Genomic DNA, 14,911 nt, shown 5'->3' with positions numbered 1-14,911 from the left:
AACAAAAGCTGACCGTGTGTTGGTCCAAGAAGCCCAACCGAAGCTGGGTTCGAGTCAGGGCGCAGGACAAAGCCCAGCAGCCTAATCTGCTGGCAGTTTGGGCCGAGTACATTTAGACAGGTCAAAGGAAGGTTGCAGGCTTCCATTTGGATGTTGGCTGGGCTTCGGGCCCAAGTTAAGCCAACCATGCTAAATGGCCTGGTGTGTCCGTGTGCTTGCAGCAAAGCCCATAGGGTTGCTACCATGGTCCAAACGTCAGAATGACATCGTCCTAGTGGCGTGCTCGACCCAGCTAGGCTGCAAGCCAGCGCGGAGGATGATGGTGGTGCCACGGCGGTGATGCGGCGACCGTGCCTCATAGTTTCCAATTTGTTTATTTTTTCGAATTTTCTAGGGTTTGAAAAATCCCTATCATGCTTTTAATTTATTTATATGCTTTGACTCACAATTCCACATAGCAATTTAATTACGTAATGCATGAAACATATATATATATATATATTGGCAAATATATGAAACATATACAATATATATCGGAAGAAAAATATAAACATAGGGGTTCATGCATCATGGAGAATATTTTCATGCTTCAAGGTCGTTTCAAATATTTTCCTTTATTTTAAGCGTACCTGATTGGCAGAAAACAAATAAGAGCCTTTGAATTTTGTGGAAGATAGCCTCGTCCTACGATCCGTCAGTTCCTCACCTTCTAGCAAGAGCATGCTAATAACATGTTGTAGGCCTATTTAATTGAGCTATTCTAAGGGAATAGAGAGAGGGGGCCGTCGGCAATGAGAGAGAGAAGAGAGGGGGTGTGTTGTATCACCCCATTGTGCATTTATTTATGGTAGTAGGATAGGTAAAATTATTACCCTTATAGGAATATAAGAGATATTCCTAGATTTGTTAGGATTTACACAATCACATTCCTATTCTAAATATGATTGCAACAAATTGATTCTATGATACGGTTTCAAGTTGTGGTTCATTCAGAAACACTTCTTTCTTTTTTTTTTGTTTTTTTTTTTTTTTTTTTTGTTGTTTTATGAATTCTTTGTTGTCCATTGTTGATATCCTTTGGCCACCATATCAAATATTTCGAATGCCTCCCTAGCTGATGTAGATGAGAACGATCCCCTGCTGATGCATTAACATGACTCCTAGATGTAGGATTAAGCCCAAAAAAAGAAAAGGTCTATCTAAGTATCATTGTCAATGCAGCATGTGGACATTTGATATACATCTCTATAAATCTCTCCCATGCCTGATGAAACTCCTCGTTCGGCTTCTGCAAAAATGTTATAATCTCTCTCTTGTAATTTAACGTTTTGGATGCAAGATAATATTTGTTCAAAAACTTTGTACGCAACTACTACCAAGTAGTGATACTATTAACTGGGAGGGTGGATAGCCATATTTTTCGCCTTTTTCTTTAGAGTGAACGGAAAAAGACGGAGCTTGATAGCCTCAGCGGAAAAATCCTGATCATAATATTTTGGCATTCCACTAAAAATTCTGTAATGCGCATATTGGGATCCTCGTTTCGCAGCCCACAGAAAGCAGGTCAAATTTCTACCATATGGTGCTTGATCTCGAAAGCATCACCTTGTTCCTGGTCCGGATACACAATACATCTCAGGAAGTCATTGGCACGGGCCTCCAATGATTCTCTGAGTGGCCGGCCTGCTAGTGGTAATGCCAAGGCCATAGGTTCCTTGCTGTCCGAAAAAATCAGCAAACAGGTACTGCAGAAAAGTTCCATCTCCATGATTGTCACCCCACTCCCTTTTTCTGTATTTTTTAATATATTATACGGTTTCAAAATTGCGGTTCATTAAAAATAATCTATTTATTCTATAATTCCTTGTCCCCTGTAATATAAGTTGAAGTAGTAATATTACTTGTAATAAAATAAAATTATTAATTAAGGTGTAAAAAATCCACTCTTATAAAACTGTACATAATATAAATACGAAACATATAACTCATAAGTACAAAGTTAACAATTAATAAAAACATTATAACGACTAGGTGAGAATTTACATACAAACTGAAAAATTAAAGCAAAACAAAATAATAACTGAAATGCTACAAAATATAAATTGAGGCCGGGCGTAAGCTTCACTCATCACCTTTTCACTTGATATTGAGTACAATATTTATCAAGATGAAAACTTCAAACAATTTTATCATACTTATTTTTATTTTGGTTTTCATCACAACTAGTCATGTAAATGCTAAGTGGTTTCATAAAAGGGTAATGGGTGTTCAAATAAACAACCATATACATGACGGGACAAAATTGAAGGTTCACTGTAAAACGGGAGACGATGATTTTGGCCTTCACATTTTGGGAGATAACCAAGAAGTTCATTGGGAACTTTCCCCTACTTTCTGGTATAGCACATTGGTTTACTGCTATGTGCAATGGAGAAACTCACCATGGTACCGTTTTGATGCCATTAGAATGGATGCGGATTGGGGGTGCGATCACTGTTATTATTCCATGGACCCCGACTACAAATTGTGGCTTTGGCATTGGGTAGAAGGAAATCATATATGGACTGAAGTTGCGTTACATCAAATATAACAGAAAATAAAAAGAAAAATAATCTATGAATGCAATGCAATAATTCTTTGTCTTGACTTTAAATAATGATTGTAAGGGGCTAGTAACCCAGTTTATTAAGAGCATTCTCACTTGCAACTAATGTCTTGAGTTGGATTTCCCCCTCCCCAAATATTATTAGCAAAATAAAACAATTTAAATAAAAAAATTTCGATCTCTTTTAGTTTAATAAGTATTTAGAATACAATAATATTAAATTTTCAACATCATTAATGTGAGTTAAACTTTAAAACTATCACTTACAATTGGAAAACCATATCAGATATATGGTAAAGTCTACTCAATCTTCAAAGAGTAGGACTCTGTTTGTTTGGTAGAAAATTATAAAATGGGGTTCAGTATGAGAATGTCCTTATGGTGGTTGGTTAAATTTGGAAAGAAAAATAAAATGAAAGAATCAATCAATATTGTAGACACTTGTGGAAACATAAATTAATCACATTAAATAGAAGAAGGACACGTGAACTTTAAGCTCGCTATTATGGTTTTACCTTTGATGTCATGAACAGACTACAAGTAGTTTATGCCTGTCCTAAGAGTACAATACCTTCAAACCACCATGGTGCCCATTAAGCCCATTGTGTCTTACCACTGAGCCATGCCCAACCCAAAGTGGTAGGAAGCCGATATAGGTGTTCAACGCTCCTGTGATTCAACCAACGAGGGAACTTTAGGACTACTCATAAGTTGTTTGCGTAGATTAGTTTGCACCATCACTAGTGTGGTAGCAAAAATCCATCGTCTTCAACCATAGGGTTAGGGTTTGGCCCTACACATGACGGCTTCCTATTAGCCAAGGTGCATCATCTATAAGATGGACGACGAAAGAATATTCCTAAGATATTAATTAGGAGAAAATATCTTGATATAATGGTGGAAGTATCTGTAATTGATTGTGATAGGGATTTCTTACTTGATTGAGTTGATCTTCAATTAGGATGTATTAAAGATAGGATTTAGTAACTAACCTTATCTTTAATAACTTTAACTTTTCCATGCCACGAGTAGGGGAGTTTTGAGCAATTGTCTCAGCTACTTGAACTTTCAGGGATGCTGAGCTACGCGTGAGAGTAGTTGAGGATCCTGCCCATTTAATGAGGGCAATCTTGCTTTTCTTGAGAAAAATTCCATGTGTCTTCTTCTAGATTTTTGGGATATTTCTAGCTCCACAACTAGCAAAACATAGCGGTCTGCCTAGGATGGCCTGCAACCTCTCATTCTAGCTTCTTTCAAGGGTTCAAGTCTGTAAATAGCCAAGTCAAATAGAGAAATCGGTAGTCACCACTTATTACTTAGAATTTCCTCTGTTCAATTTCTCTCAAACTACTTTTCTTAGGCATCAAAGGCCCTTTGGCGAACACGCTCCTAATTTTTGGGTGTTAGCCAATTAGGCTAACCCCAAATGAGTATGAACAATAACAAAGAAATTAAATAGAAAAGTATTGACTTCTTTTGCACAACTTTATTACAGAACTAATGGTGTTTATTATTTTTCATATTTGATTTCGTCATTCTAACCTTGTACGATATTTCCAACAAAAAATTGGTACTTTCATTAAGAGATCTAAATTACACTTGGGATGGGCAAAATATCCCCGGATTACAAAATTGAACACTTACACTTACTTGGGGTGTTGAATTCTGTGGAGCCAAAAATAATCTCAAAAATCCTAGACAGGATTGCCCTTATTAAATGAGCAGGGCATATTTATATTCCCCATGCACAGTTGAGCATTTGTCAACATGCAAGGAGCGGACTACGACTGCTCAAAGCTCGTCTACATGTGGAAATAGTCAAAGGCATTAAATTATCCCTAAATTCTATCATTAATACATTTCTCAATTGAAGACAAACTCTTTCAAGTAAATAATCTCAAACACATTTATTCTGGGATATCTTCACAATTATTCCCAAATATTATTTACACAATACCTTGGGAATATTCTCACTAAATCTAACCGTAAAGGCCGGCCACTCTCCCTATAAATACCCTATTTCTCCACCAAAAATGGGTAAGGTTTTCTATGCACAAAAAAACTTAAACACTCACTATTTTCAAAGAAACTTAGGTATCTGAGATCCTTGGCCGAAACACCCCTAACGCCCCAACCCCCAAGTCACTCATCGTGGGCGCATGATGATTTGTTGTGTGGGATATTATCATCACATGGATGCTTGAAGGAACATAACAGTTCTCTCACTTTCTGTATTACAAATTCTTCTCTATTTTGAGGTCACAACTGATGCTCTTTCGTAAGCCACTAAATTATTCTCCTCTTCTTCCTTGCCTTATGACACACACATTTTTTTTTGTTTTTGTTTTTGTTTTTGTTTTTTTTTTTTTGTACCACTTGAACTAAGAAAGAGATGAAAGTCTAAGAAATTATATCAAGCGATTCCAAACAGAGTTGACTAAAATTGAAGGACCTGACACCAAGCTCTTTGCTACAACATTCAAGAGATGACTATACGCCGAATCGGAGTTGAGCAAAAATTTGGGAAAAAAGTAAGATCACATTACTTTGGGGGAGTGTTTTATAAAATCAGATGACATAACCGTTTGGGATGACGAATACATAAAGAAGATCAAGGAAGCTGATGACCGTTCCTGAACTGACAGAAGCACACGAAAGCGATTGGAGTTTGTAGGGTGAAAAACAAAAAATTACAAACTCCCTTCAAGATGTTTAATCTTAGGTTTGATGTATTCACTTATTTTTCTCAAAACTTTGAGATAGAAGCTTATACCTCTTGAGCACTACCTTGATTTTCATCAAAGTTGATCACCCTAAGGGAGGGCATTCTTCCTTTGCATGTTCCATGTCCACAGTGATGAACACCTTCTGAAGTTTTCAATTACACCTAGCTCTCACATGAGTAGGTTGCTTACGTACTCCATTTCCAACGAAGATTAAACCGCCGTTGTTCATCTTTAGAACTAAGGTGAGGATGGATGATGTGCTAGTGTTGACCCAGAACATTCTAGCACAAAGAAAAGGGGAACATTTTGGTGATGGTGGGGGTGACATGTTGACCCAAAACATTTTGGGAACATTCTAGCATTAAGAAGGCCTTAAACTTCTTGCTATTATAAACTTCTTATTTAAATATGATTGTGTAAATCCTAAATTAGATTTCATTCTAGTTATTCTTCTCTATTAGGACTAGTATTCTTTAGAACAGAATGATTTCTTCTCTCTCTTATTACTATAAATAAAGGTACTGTGTAGGGAAATAACATATCCTCTACACAACCCTGCAAACATTTATGGGATTTTTACATGTTTTTCACTTTTCCTCCACACACCATCACATAAAGGCAAAAATGAGAATTGGGCCATAATTTGGGCCACTAGTGCACTCTAAATCATTATATAACTTGCAACAAGCCCAATAGGCTTGGGCCATTGGACCCAACAACTCCCAAAACTATTTTGAGGCATATTTACTGCATAGAACGATCCTAATAATTAATTAAACAAATTAATTAAAACAAGAAACAAAATAATACTGAAATTATAACTCCCTAAACTATTTTGAGGCGCATTTCTGGCCGAGAATAATTAAAACAAGAAACAAAATAATAACTGAAATACTTGATATATAAATTGAGGCTGAGAACAAGCTTTCATTCACCACCCTTTCATTTGATATTTACAATATTTATAAAAATGAAAGCTTCAAACAATATTATCATACTTATTTTTGTTTTGGATTTCATCACAACTAGTGATGTAAACGCTTTCTTTTATCATACAAGAAGAATGGGTGTCCAAATAAACAACCACATACGTGACGGAACAAGGTTGAAGGTTCACTGTAAATCGGAAGATGATGATTTTGGCCTTCACATTTTGGGAGACGGTGAAGAAGTTCATTGGACATTTGCTCCTAATTTCTTGTATACCACATTGATTTACTGCTATGTGCAATGGAGAAACTCACCATGGTACCATTTTGATGCCCTTAAAATGGATAGGGATTGGGGGTGCGATCACTGTTATTATTCCATGGACCCTGACTACAAATTGCGTCTTTGGCATTGGGTACAAGGAACTCATGTATGGACTGAAGTTGAGTTACACCAAATATAACGGAAAAAAAAAGAAAACTAATCTATGAACGCAATGCAATAATCATTTGTCTTGACTTTAAATAATGATTGTAAAAGACTTGTAGCTCAGTTAATTAAAAACATTCTTACTTGTAACTAATGTCACAAGTTGGAATTCCCCCTCTCCCAATATTATTTGCAAAATAATACGATTTTAATAACAATTTTGATCTCTTTTAGTTTCATAAGTATTTAGAAAATAAAAGGAAAAAAAAAAATTTCAATCTCTTTTAGTTTAATAAGGGACGCCGTTCCTCACTTTTCCAAAGGGGAAGTGGTTCATAGAATTGGGGATTTTGAACGGAATATGGAGCGTTTTTGTTATGAACGTGATTATCTTGATCATAATTGGTTAGTTTGTTGTAGTGAGCGGCCAGCTGGCATTTGGAGATAGTTGACTCAATATATGTAACCAATTGGGTGGATTCTTCCGTAACAGCCAGTTGAATATTAAAATATAATTTCACAAAAACATTTCCAGCTCTCTCTCTCTCTCTCGTCTTCCTCCTTCCCACCTCCATTAATGTTGCTAAATTACTTGCAAGTTGAGAAACGGAGCTGTGCGCTTGAAACCTATCATTGGTATCACCCTCTTCATCCTGGACTCCCTCTTGTATGACCCGCCATACCCCTACTTCCCGCCTCTCTACCATGGATGCTTGCCTTAAAGCCATCGAAGCCTCTTTGGCGGCTATCCCACAACTCATCCACCTCCACCACCGCTGCCAATTCTTCGTTGTCATCAGTTATGGATACTAAACTAACTGTTTTCTTCAAACAATTCTGCCGTGAGCAATATTTTGTCAGTGGGGGAGAACATCTTTAGATCCGACCTCTCACGTGCCAGATCCGGCAGCTCGAAAACCGATGCTCATTGAGGAGGGTGATCTTCGTCACATCGACACCCTGTGTCCACCACGCCATGACAATTTTGATGGCAGTGGGTTCACTCCACATCCACAGTGGCAAACAGCGTCTAGAATTCCCTCGTTGAAGTGATGGCGAGACCTTTTGGCATGGATTTATAAAGCTGAGCAGCTACGATGCATGGACACGGGAGAAATCCATCGTATCCCGTATTTGACATGCTGAGGATACGGATACGTGAAGGATACGTGTGGATACGCGCCCGATAGGTATCGGAATGAAGATATATGTTTAGGACTGATAAGATACGTGTATTGTATTGTCCAGATACCAGTATCCTACTTTTCGGATACGTTTGAAACTAAAATAGGAGGATAATCAGAAAATAAAAAATAAAAAATAATCACAATAAATCCGCACAGAATCGTGATTGCTCGAAGCTAGCTAATTGAAATCACTCTAAAATCGAAGGATAATTAGAAAAAATAAAATAAAACTCGGATTTACCTCTCGAACCTCATAACATAAATCACTCTTCTTGGGAGACTTTCATGAATCAGACCGTCATCTGCAACCGTTTCGTCGTCTTCATCTGCAACTGCGCCGTCGTCTCCATCTTCTCCGTCTACAAGTGCTCCGTCGTCTCCTTCTTCTCTGTCTGCAACTCCAGGTGAGTGAGTACTGAAAGTTTGAAACTAAAAGCTTAACTGATTATAAAATATGAAGCCATTTGCTTTTCCAAAAGTCGAAACCAATATTATTATATTCATACCACTATCCACAATAATATATTATAACACCCATACCACTACCCACAATAATATATTATAACACCCATACCACTACCCCATAGCCCATTCGAATCTGATGAAGCTTGTTGCTTTTCTGTTTTTAACTTTTTGTATTATTATAATATTCTTCTGATGAAGCTTGTTGCTTTTCTGTTTTTAACTTTTTGTATTATTATAATATTCTTGTATTTTGCATATTATAATATATTATTGTGTAGTAGTATGAATATTTAGATTCTAATAATTTTATGTATATGCTTTCATGATGTGTTTTTTTATGTATATGCTTTCATGATGGATTAACTCTTACTGTTTATAACTTTATATGTTTGTTGATTTAGGAAAATGAATCATCCTGATAATCATGCGAATGATAATACTAATCTGGATGATAATGCTAATCCGGATGAGATTGTTGAAAATTATCACACTCTATTGTGGAAGTATGTCAAAAAGCTCGAAAAAGTGGGAAAGAAAGGAGGAGGAAATACTGAATTTAAATGCAATTATTGTCAGAAAACTTATAAAGGATCCTACCCTAGGGTCAAGTATCATTTGTTAAAAATGGCTAGAAACGGGATCGCGCCTTGCAACAAGGTTACTGATGAAAATCTTGCAGAAATGAAAAAGTTAATTCGAGAGTGTGAATATAAGCTGAAGAGTTTTGCTCTTAAGAATGTGTCTTTGCCCAATACTGGTTCTTTCTGTTATGATCTACCTGAAGTGAATCTTGATCCAAAGAAGAGAAAAGGAACAAGTGGGCCTCTTAGTAAAGCTTTTAACAAGGAAGCTCGAGATCAATGTGATGTCGAGGTTGCAAGGATGTTTTATACAGGTGGCTTATCATTTAACCTTGCAAGAAATCCGCACTATCGAAACTCATATGTTCATGCTTCTACACTTCCAGGGTATGTTCCACCAGGTTACAATGCACTAAGAACCACTCTTCTGCAATAAGAGAAGAGTCACATTGAGCAATGCCTCCAACCAATCAATCGCACATGGAGCACTAAAGGTGTAAGTTTGTGCAGTGATGGGTGGACAGATGCACAAAGGAGACCAGTAATTAATATTATGGCAACTTGTGAAAACGGGCCTATGTTCTTGAGGGCAATTAATTGTGAAGGTGAATATAAAGACAAGCATTGTATTGCCAACTTTCTCACAGAAGCTATCAAAGAAATTGGTCATGAAAATATTGTTCAAGTGATCACTGACAATGCTCCTGTCTGTAAAGCTGCTGGGTTACTTATTGAGGCTCACTATCCCCATATCTTTTGGACACCCTGTGTTGTTCACACTTTTAATCTTGCTTTGAAGAGTATATGCTCTCCGAAACAAACAGATGTTTCGTACGATGACTGCAATTGGATTTCAACTATTGCTAGTGATGTTTGGTCCATAAAAAAAATTATTATGAACCATAGTATGAGATTGTCCATGTTTAATGAACATTGCAAACTAAAGTTGCTCTCCATTGTCGAAACAAGGTTTGTTTTCTCCACTTTTTTTTTTTTTTTTTTTTTCTTATTCAATTATGAGCTATCCTAATTTTAAAATTTTTCAGATTTGCTTCCACACTTGTGATGCTTAGAAGATTTAAGGAAGTAAAGGAAGGTTTACAACAAATGGTGATTAGCCCGAATTGGGCTTTGTACAAAGAAGGTGAAGCAAAAAATATTGGATGAGTACTTTTGGGAGAAGATTGATTATATTCTTTTCTTTACAGCTCCAATATATGAGGTTATTAGAATGGCTGATACAGATAAACCTTGTCTTCACTTGGTGTATGAGTGGTGGGATACTATGATTGAAAAGGTGAAAGCTGCTATCTACAGGAATGAGCACAAGGCATTACATGAAAAAAGCAGCTTTTTTGATGCGGTGTATCGCATTTTATTGGAGTGATGGACTAAAAGTAGCACACCACTTCATTGTTTGGCGCATTCATTAAATCCAAGGTAATGATTTTGCTAATATCCTTATAAACTCTTATAAATTAATCTTTAGCTTTATGATTATATTTTTAAAGTGCTAGTTCTTTTATTTTAGGTATTATAGTTCAGAATGGCTCCAAGAAGACCCTAGGCAGGTTGCTCCACACCGAGATGTTGAGCTTACAACTGAAAGGAAAAAGTGCTTTGAGAGATACTTTTCCAATGAGGAAATTAGAAGAAGTATCAATGTGGAGTATGCCTCTTTCTCTATGTGCTTGAATGACTTTGGACCTATTGATTCTATGAATGATAGGTTTCATTTAGAACCAGTGATGTGGTGGATTGTCCATGGAGCTTCTACACCTAGTCTCCAATCCATAGTGTTGAAGCTACTTGGACAACCTTGTTCCTCCTCTTGTTGTGAAAGAAATTGGAGCACTTATAGTTTTATTCACTCTCTAAGAAGGAACAAGATTACACCACAAAGAGCGGAGGATTTGGTATTTGTGCATAATAATCTTCGTCTTTTATCAAGGAATAGCTCAACCTACAAAGAAGGTATTACTCAATTATGGGATGTTGGAGGAGATGGCTTTGAAAACTTGGGTGAAGAAAGTGTCGGGATGCTTGATATTGCTAACCTTTCACTTGATGAACCATCATTGGAGACTACTTTGATTACTGGAGGAGACATCATGAACGTGGAAGTTGAATGAGACTTTTATTTTTTATTTTTTTATTTTAATTTCGTTTGGATGATCTTTTTACTTTTTCAAGTTTTAAGACTAATTGCTTGTTGGATGAACTATCTTTCTAAATGTTTAGAGTTTATTGAAATAAATTTGAATGCTTATTTTATAATGTTTTAGATATATATATATATATATATTTTTTTTAATTGCCATATCCTTGACGTATCGTGTCCTCATTTTTACAAATTTCACGTATCCCCGTGTCGTATCCCTGTATCCGTGTCCGTGTCCATGCATCATAGTTGAGTAGTATTGTACGTACTACCATACTCCAGAGCAACAGAAGATGGTCTCCGCCTCTTTTCATCTCAAGAATGAGTTCCGTTGGCGAGGAGTTTGGTCCTTCTGAGTTTGAGGACTGCACTGAAGCCTTATTCAAGTTGAGGCAAATATGTACTCTTAAGGATAACATGCTTGAATTTTGTAAACTTGCTAAACGCACTATTGATGTTGAGTATATTCTGTTGAAGATTTGTTTTATTGGTGGATTAAAACGAGAATTGAAGTATGATGTGAAACTGTTGAAACTAAATATTGTTCATGATGCAATCGACATAGCTGTTCAATTCGAGACTAAGCTAACTTTGATCTCAAACCACTTTTCAATAGGCCTGCAGCCGTTGTTAAACCTCGACCAATACATAACACTATCCTACAGATGCCTAGAGTGCCTAATTGTCCTGCAAGAAACAAAGTCCTCAAAAAGTGCAGAGGAAAAAAAAAGGGGTGAATGTTGGTTCTATGAGGAAAAATATGCTAGAGATCACAAGTATGTTCATAAGTAGCTTTTGATGTTAGATGTGTGTGAAGAGGATGAAGTTGTTAAGGAGGATAAGGATACAATTCCAGTAAAGCTGCATAGCATTGCACTTAGTGAGTGCTTCTAATTAGGCCATGGTAGCACCATAATTTCATTGATTCAAGATTAGTTAAGAAGTTAGGCTGGTCACTGCAACCCACAAAACATTTTGAAGTCATGATTGCTGATGAAGGCAAGGTGAAAAGCCAAGGCTGTTATTGGTAGGCTCTTTTAGAAGTGAGAGGGTATAACTACCAAGTAGATTTGTTCTCATTGCCCTTGGGTGGTTGTGATGTGGTTTTGGGAGTACAATAGCTATCTATTGTAAATCTAGTTCTTTGGGACTTCCAACTACTGATTATGAAGTTTAGTGTAGATTCAAAGACACATCCCTCCATCAGTTAGATAAAGAATTCTCTAATTCCAACTTAGAGCTCATGTTGAATTCTCTAGAGGAAGGAAAGGTGGATACCTCTGAGTTAACTTTCTCAACAACTCTCAGATTTAAGGCATTGGTAGGCGACTTTGAAGTAGTATTTGTCATCCCTTCTAAGTTTCCACCTTCCAAAACACATGGTCACAAGATTCCCTTGATTTCTGGCACAAAACCTAAAGAAATTTTTTTGGAAACTAAGTTCATTATGATACATAATGCATGCGCTTAATAATTAAATGACGGAAGCATGCTTTTATGCAGTATAAAACAAAAATTAAACCATGAACTTCAAAGCCTAGTAGTGGTGTGAACAAAGACTCAGCTCTAAACACAAAGAGAGTTAAGAAACTTTAATACCTTTGAAGCAACTGTTTGCTTAGTAAAGGATATTCACCCATGTGAGGGTCTTCATTCCTTTGTCTTTGTGCTCCTTGGCTCCATGGATATGGATGGAGAAACTTTGCTTCTTAGATTTGGATGGAAGAAAAGGATTCTCCAAAAGTTTCCAAAGTTTGAGACCTTTATGTTCTGACACCAAGGATGATGAAGGAAGAAGATGAGTGGCATTTGAAGAGTTTGATGCTAGTGAACTCTCCCAATGTGGCTAGCCTCCTAGAGAGAAAGAGAGAGAAAAACTTCTCTCATCTTTGTCCAAAGAAACCTTAATGAAGGATGGATCTATAAAGATATTTTTATAGTCATTCCAAATGAGTGAGAAACTTGTAATAAGTCTACCAACACCATCCCTCTATGGCTGACCACACATGGTTAATTAGGGTAATTTTTCTCATTTTGTTTTAGTTGTCTCACAACTTAAACCTTATGTGCCTTGTGGACTAAAACCCATTTAGGTCCCGAAACCCAAAACTAACTTAAGGCCTAAAACGAACATTTTGTTCTTGAATAGTTAATCTTTGCCATATACAATTAAACTATTTAATTGTCCTTACTCATCTTCATTTTATCCTTCAATCATTAGTATCAATGCAAATTTTTGCCATCTCTAGCTTTGACGAAAATGTATCTACAAAACTATCAACTCCTTTGATCAAGGACCTAAGCCTCACGCGCCCACAAGGTGTTGGGGGGGGGGGGGAGAAGGCTTAGGCCAATGAATCTTCGATGCCTAAGTTAGTTTCTCTGAGAAGAGTAAAGTGTTTAGGGCTTTTTAGGGTAGCAAAACCATACTGAAATTTGGTAAAATATAGGGAAAGAGTCGACCTTAGTGTTAAGGTTTTGCCCTACACATGGCGGCATCCTATTGGCCAAGGTTATTGGAGAAATATTCTCAAGATATTAAATAGGAAATAATATCTTGATATAATGGAGTAATTATCCTTAATTGAATTAAATAGGGATTACTTATTTGAATGGAGTCAATTTTCAATTAGGAATGTATTAAAGATAGGATTTGGGTAATTAATGCTCATCTTTAATGCTTTGATTTTTACTTGCCAATGGCAGGTGAGCTATGGGCAGTCATATTCACCTGTTGGGACATTTAGGGGTGTGAACTGCACGTGGGCGTATCTGAGGAACCTGCCCATTTATTAAAGGAAATCTTGTCTTTCTTAGGAAAAAATCCACGTGTCGCCTCTAGAATTTTGGGATTATTTTAGGCTCCACAAATGCCCCCACACCTACTGGGTTACACATAGGAAAATGCCAGTAGGTGTAGAAATCCAAAGCTGCATTGGCTTGTAAAGTTTTTTTCCCAATTTGAACTTAATCTCTTTCCTTCATTTGGAGATAGACTTTTTCTAGGAAAAGGAAACCAATTGCCCCCAATACCTATTTAATTTTTCCTTAAGTAAGGGATTAAATAAATTTGGAGGACAATCATCATTCCAACAAGGAAGAAATAAGCCAAAGGAAATTTGTTCCCCCTCCCCTAGCTTTCTTCTTCTCTTGCCATTGCAAAGAGTCGTCTCTCGTTGTTGTTCTTCTTCTCCGTGCCGCACCAAGGTAAGAAAAATTTGAATTTTCTTTTTCTTGATTTTTTGGGAGTCTTGGGACTTGAAAATTGGCTCAGCAAGGGCAGAAGAGGCATGAGTGATGTGGTAGAGATGCCACGAGGCTGCTAGTGGTGCAGCATGGGGTCAGCTCGGCTTAGGTCGAGGTGCTGGTGGCGCGAGCTAGGCTCGCCGCACCACTGGCGTGGGCCAAGTGATGGCTCGACACAGGCTGGGAGTGTAGTGTTGGGCTCGGGCCCGTTGTAACTCAAATGAGAGATTGAGTGGCTTTTTGGTGTTTATGACCTGGGCCAAGAGGCCTAGGCCTGTTTGGGGTGCGCTAAACATGAAAGAATGAAGGGAAAAGAGGCGTAGGCCTCCCCTCGTGTTGGGCCGTGCTATGCGAGAGAGAAGGCTCGGCTGTGAAGCCTAGTGCTTGAGTGTTGGGCTCTGTGGTCCTTTACTTCTTTTTTTTCTTCTTGTAAGCTGCCTTCTAAATATTTTTTCTTCGCACTTTTCGTATGTACTTTGAGGCATCTTCCTCGCAAAAGTGATGAGTATCATCTACCTTTATACCGTCAAGGTGGTTCTTCCGGCAAGATGGGCTTCTTCAAGGCTGCATATGTCAAGATA

At 37.3% G+C, this 14,911-nt stretch overlaps 1 non-coding gene across 1 annotated transcript; it reads left to right on the top strand.

The window, feature by feature from the left end:
* The first annotated feature begins 1,214 nt into the window (after positions 1-1,214).
* LOC125472219 lies at positions 1,215-1,321 on the top strand. The gene has a single exon (XR_007254155.1). It is a non-coding gene; the product is annotated as a small nucleolar RNA R71 (small nucleolar RNA).
* The last annotated feature ends 13,590 nt before the right edge of the window (positions 1,322-14,911 follow it).

Source organism: the organism of the source record quoted next, unplaced genomic scaffold, assembly GCF_019419815.1.
Source record: "Pyrus x bretschneideri cultivar Hongxiangsu unplaced genomic scaffold, Pyrus_bretschneideri_v1 Contig67, whole genome shotgun sequence".
Lineage (NCBI taxonomy): Eukaryota > Viridiplantae > Streptophyta > Magnoliopsida > Rosales > Rosaceae > Pyrus > Pyrus x bretschneideri.
This window is presented reverse-complemented; position numbering and strand designations above follow the sequence as displayed.